Below are 6,668 nucleotides of genomic sequence, written 5' to 3' on the forward strand. Positions count from 1 at the left end.
TACTCACACCTGCCAGCTCTCAAAGTTCTTGGTGGTTAAACTTGGAGAAAGGCCACAGAAGACACTCGTAAGCACACACGATCCCTCTGAATGAATTTTCTTTTCCTGTAATTGCTTTTGCTTTTAAAAATTGAAGAAGTTTTACACAGGGTTCTCATGTGGTCATCTTGCAATCCGTTTGGGTCTAGTTTGGAATGTGGCAACTGGAACAAAAAGAACCTTGAATTCGGTGCATACTTTGGTTTTGGTGCTGCTGTTTCTCACGGTCCTCAGCAGGGATTGAAAAAGAACTCGGTGTGCACAGCAGATCCCCAAAATTGGCGGGCTTGACTTCCTGGCAAATTGCTGCGTTTTTCCACTTTTCTGTTCAGGACCACTAAATGCTGAGATGTGGATGCATACCGAAATAAAAGCGATTCATTGTGTTCTAAAGTTTTTTTTTTTTTTTTTAATTTAGTGTTTGTGTAAAACCACCTTTTGAAGCAGCAACTATCAAGTCTGAAAAGCAATCGATGTTTCCATTAATCTTTTTCTGGGGGAAACCTTAGTTCTAAGGATTTAACATCCTGTAAGTAAAGTTTAACATAACAGTATTCCATAAGCAGCCTTTTTATTGTCAGACCATTGCCTGATTTTAATATAATAAAAAAAAAGTGTGCGTTAAAAAAAAAAAATAAAATAAAATAAAATAAAATAAAGACTGTAACAAGAAATGAAGAAGGGCATTATATCATAACTAAGGGCTTTATCCCCCCAAGATCTAACAATTGTAAACATTTATGACCCCAACGTGGAGAAACCCAAATATATAAATCAATAAAAAAACTTATAGAAATTCATGGTTAATAATACCATAATAATAGGGGACTTCAATACCCCACTGAGAGCAATAGACAGATAATCTAGACAGAAAATCAACAAGGAAACAATGGCTTTGAATGACACACCAGACTGATGGACTTAACAGATACATTCAGAACATTTCATCCTAAAACAGTGGAATACACATTCTTCTTGAGTGCACATGGAACATTTTTCAGAATAGATCACATACTGGGACACAAATCAGCCCTCAACAAGTACAAAAAGATTGAGATCATGCCATGCATATTTTCAGACCACAACGTGATGAAACGTGAAATCAACCACAAGAAAAAATTTGGAAAGACAACAAATACTTGAAGATTAAAAACCATTTTATTAAAGAATGAGTGGGTTAACCAACAGACTAAAGAAGAAATTAAAAAGTATGTGGAAGCCAATGAAAATGATAACACGACAGCCCAAAACCTCTGGGATGCAGCAAAGGCAGTCATAAGAGGGAAGTATATAACAGTCCAGGCCTTCCTAAAGAAGGAAGAAAGGTCTCAGATACACAACCTAACCTTACACCTTAAAGAGCTGTAAAAAGAACAGCAAATAAAACCCCAAACCAGCAGAAGACAGGAAATAATAAAGATTAGAGCAGAAATCAATGCTATCAAAAAACAAAACAAAACAGTGGAACAAATCAATGAAACAAGGAGGTGGTTCTTTGAGAGAATTAACAAAATTAAGAAACATCTAGCCAGTTTGATCAAAAAGAAAAAGGAAAGGACCCAAATAAATAAAATCAAGAATGAAAGAGGAGAGATCACAACCAACACTGCAGAAATACAAGCAATAATAATAGAATATTATGAGCAATTATATTCCAGCAAATTGGGCAATCTGGAAGAAATGGACAAATTCTGAAAAACATGTAAACTACCAAAACTGAAACAGAAAGAAATAGAAAATCTGAACAGACCCATAGCCAGTAAAGAAATTGAGTTAGTAATCAAAAATCTCCCAACAAACAAGATTCCAGGGCTGGATGGATTTCAAGGGAAATTCTACCAATATTTAAAGAAGAGTTAACACACTTATTCTTTTGAAGCTGTTCCAAAAAATAGAAATGGAAGGAAAACTTCCAAACTCATTCTCTGAAGCCAGCATTACCTTGATTCCAAAACCAGGCAGAGACCCCACTAAAAGGAGAATGATAGACCAATTTCCCTGATGAACATGGATGTGAAAATTCTCCACAAGATACTAGCCAACAAGATCCAACAGTACATTAAAAGAATTATTGACGATGATCAAGTGGGATTTATACCTGGGATGCAGGGCTGGTTCAGTATCCGCAAATCAATCAATGTGATTCATCACATTAATAAAAGAAAAGATAAGAACCATGTGATCCTCTCAATAGATGCCAAGAAATCATCTGACAAAATACAGCATCCTTTATTCATAAAAACCCTCAAGTAAGTAGGGATAGAAGGATCATACCTCAAGATCATAAAAACCATATATGAAAGACCCACTGCTCATATCATCTGCAATGGAGAAAAATTGAGAGCTTTTCTCCTATGGTCAGGAATAGGACAGGGATGATCACTCTTGCCACTGTTGTTCAGCATTGTGTTGGAGGTCCTAGCCTCAGTAATCAGGCAACACAAAGAAATAAAAGGCATCCATACTGGCAAGGAGGAAGTCAAACTTTTGCTCTTCGCAGACAATATGATACTGTATATAGAAAACCCAAAAAATTCCACCAAAAAACTACTAGAAATGACCCATGAATTCAGCAAAGTTGCAGGATATAAAATCAATGCACAGAAATCAGTTGCATTTCTATACACCAATAATGAAGCAGCAGAAAGAGAAATCAAGGAATCAATCTCACTTACAATTGCGCCAAAACCCATAAAACACCTAGGAATAAACCTAACCAAAAGGTGAAAAATCTATACACTGAAAACTATAGAAAGCTTATGAAAGAAATTGAAGAAGACACAAAAAAATGGAAAAATAGTCCATGCTCATGGATTGGAAGAACACATATTGTTAAAATGTTGATACTACTCAAAGCAATACACATATTCAATGCAATACCTATCAAAATAACACCAGCATTCTTCACAGAGTTAGAACAAACAATCCTAAAATGTGTATCAAACCAGAAAAGATCCTGAATAGCCAAAGCAACCCTGAACAAGAAAACCAAAGCTGGAGGTGTACAAAGCTGTAATCATCAAGACAGTATAGTCCTGGCACAAAAACAGACACTTAGATCAATGGAACAGAATACAGAACCCAGAAATGGTACCACAAATGTGTGGCCAACTGATCTTTGACAAAGCAGGAAAGAATATCCAATGGAATAAAGACAATCTCTTCAGCAAGTGGTGCTGGGAAAACTGGACAGTGACATGCAGAAGAATGAACCTGGACCACTTTCTTACACCATACACAAAAATAAATTAAAAATGGATGGAAGACCTAAAAGTAAGACAGGAAGCCATCAAATCCTAGAGAGAAAGCAGCCAAAAACCTCTTTGACCTTGGCCACAGCAACTTCTTACTCAACACATCTCTGGAGGCAAGGGAAACAAGAGCAAAAAAACAAGAGCAAAAATCAGGGCCTCAAGATACAAAGCTTCTGCGCGGTGAAGGAAACAATCAGCAAAACTAAAAGGCAACCGACGGAATGGGAGAAGATATTTGCAAATGACATATCAGATAAAGGGTTAGAACCCAAAATCTATAAAGAACTATCAAACTCAACACCCAAAAACCAAATGATACAGTGAAGAAATGGGCGAAAGACATGAACATATACTTTTCCAAAGAAGACATCCAGATGGCTAACAGACACATGAAAAGATGCTCAACGTCACTCATCATCAGGGAAATACAAATCAAAACCACAATGAGATACCACCTCATTCACACTTGTCAGAATGGCTAAAATTAACAATTCAGGCAACGACAGATGTTGGCGAGGATGTGGAGAAAGAAGAACCTTTTGCACTGCTGGTGGGAATGCAAACTGGTGGAGATACTCCGGAAAACAGTACAGAGGTTCCTCAAAACATTAAAAATAGAACTACTCTGTGACCCAACAATTGCACTACTAGGTATTTTTCCAAAGAATACAGGTATGCTGTTTCAAAGGGGCACATGTACATCAATGTTTATAGCAGAAGTATCAACAATAGCCAAGTATGGAAAGAGCCCAGATGTCCACCGACAGATGAATGCATAAGAAGATGTGGTGTGTATACACACACACACACACACACACACACACAATGGAGTATTACTTGGCAATTAAAAAGAATAAAGTCTTGCCACTTGCAACAATGTGGATGGAACTAGAGTGTATTAGGCCAAGTGAAATTAGTCAGAGAAAGACAAATGTCATATGACTTCTTTCATATGTGGAATTTAAGATACAAAACAGATTAACATAAGGGAAGGGAAGCAAAAATAATATAAAAACATGGAGGGGGACAAACCATAAGAGATTCTTAAATATAGAGAACAAACTGAGGGTTGCTGGAAGGGTTGTGGGAGGGAGAATGGGGTAAATGGGTAAGGAGCATTAAAGAAGATACTTGTTGATATGAGCACTGGGTATTCTATGTAGGGGATGAATCATTGTGTTCCACTTCTGAAATCATTATTGCACTATATGCTAACCAACTTTGATGTAAATTTAAAAAAATAAATTTAAAAAATTTTCATGATCATCAAACAGTAGGAGAACTTCAGAAACTGCTACAGCCAAGAGTAACCTAAAGAGACATTATTACTAGGTGCAGTATAGTATCCTGGATGGATCCTGGAATAGAAAAAGGTATAAACTAAGGAAATTTGAATAAACTGTGGACCTCAGTTAATAATAATGCATTAATATGGTTTCATTAATGATGACATATACACTGAGATACTAATAATAGGAGAAACTGGTTGTTAAGTAAATGGGACGTCTATGTACAATTTTCTGTAAATCTAAGACCTTTTTAAAATTAAAAGTATATTTTAAAGGGGGGGGAGAATATTTTCTCAATAAAAGCTAAGAAAATTAATTCTTGGGTGATCCCCAGTACAAAAAATACTAAAAGAGTTCTTCTGGTTGGAAAAAAAAAAAAAAAAGTGATCCTAAATAGAAACATGAAATGGTTGGGGGAATGAAGAATACCAAATTTTAAAACATTTTACAATATGTTGTTGGATTCAAACATATGCAGAAGAAATACATGACAACAGTAGCATGAAAGTGGAGAGGAGAGTAAATGCAGTTAACCTGTTGTAGTGTTTTGCATTGTTTAGGAACTGGTAATAGTACTAATTTAAAGTAGACTCTAATAAGTCACAGATGCATAGTGTAATCTCTAGGGTAATCACTAAAAGAATAACTTTTTATTACTTATGTATGTATGTATATTTATTCTTGAGAGAGAGAGAGAGAGAGAGAGAGCATAAGTGGGCAAGGGACAGAGAGAGAGGGAGACACAGAATCCCAAGCAAGCCCCAGGCTCTTAGCTGTCAGCACAGAGCCTGATGTGGGGCTTGAACCCATGAACCATGAGATCATGACCTGAGCTGAAGTTGGACACTTAATGGACTGAGCCATCCAGATGCCCCAAGAATAATTTTTTTAAGTTCATTTATTTAAGTAATCTCTACACCTGGGGCACCTGTGTGGCTCAGTCAGTTAAGCAATCAACTCTTAATCTCAGCTCAGGTCTTGATTTCAAGGTCATGAGAGCCTACTTAAAAAAATTATCTCGGGGCGCCTGGGTGGCTCAGTCGGTTGAGCCTCCGACTTCAGCTCAGGTCACCATCTCACGGTCCGTGAGTTCGAGCCCCGCGTCGGGCTCTGGGCTGATGGATCAGAGCCTGGAGCCTGCTTCCGATTCTGTGTCTCCCTCTCTCTCTGCCTCTCCCCCGTTCATGCTCTGTCTCTCTCTGTCTCAAAAATAAATAAACGTTAAAAAAAAAAATTATCTCTACACCCAATGTGGGGCTCAAACTCACTACCCAAGATCAAGAGTTATATGTTCCAGGTGCCCCTAAAAGAATAATTTTTTAAATGTGTAATTAAAAGCGTGTAACTGGGGGTGGGAGGCCCTTGGATGGTTCAGTCAGATAAGCACCTGACTTCGGCTCATGTCATGATCCACGGTTCGTGGATTTAAGCCCCATGCCGGGCTCTGTGCTGACATCTCAGAGCCTGGAGCCTTCTTGGGATTCTGTGTCTCCCTCTCTCTCTGCCCCACCTCCACTTGCACTCTATCTCTCTGTCTCTCAAAAATGAATAAATGTTAAAATTTTTTTTGAGTGCCTGGGTGGCTCAGTTGGCTAAGCATCCAACTCTTTTTTTTTTTTTTTTTTTTTTTTTTGAGAGAGGGCACAAGTGAGCAAGGGGCAGAGAAAGAGGGAGAGAATCCCATGCAGTCTCTGCACTGTCAATGCAGAGCCCATGTGGGGCACAAGCTTATCTGAAGTGGGGCTCAAGCTCACCCCATGTGGGACTCGAACTCATGAACTGTGAGATCATGACCTGAGCCGAAGTCACTTGCTTAACCTACTGAGCCATCCAGGTCCCCAAGTGTCAAACTCTTGATCTCAGCTCAGGTCTTGATCTCAGGATCATGAGTTTGAGCCCCGTGTTGGGCTTTGCACTGGACATAGGGCCTACTTAAAAACAAATTACAAAAAAACTTAATATTTATTTATTTTTGAGAGAGAGAAGGAGACACAGAATCTGAAGCAGGCTCCAGGCTCTGAACTGTCAGCACAGAGCCCCAGGTGGAGTTTGAACTCATGAACCATGAGATCATGACCTGAGTCAA

Source organism: Panthera leo, chromosome A2 (assembly GCF_018350215.1).
Source record: "Panthera leo isolate Ple1 chromosome A2, P.leo_Ple1_pat1.1, whole genome shotgun sequence".
In the NCBI taxonomy this organism is placed as follows: Eukaryota; Metazoa; Chordata; class Mammalia; order Carnivora; family Felidae; genus Panthera; species Panthera leo.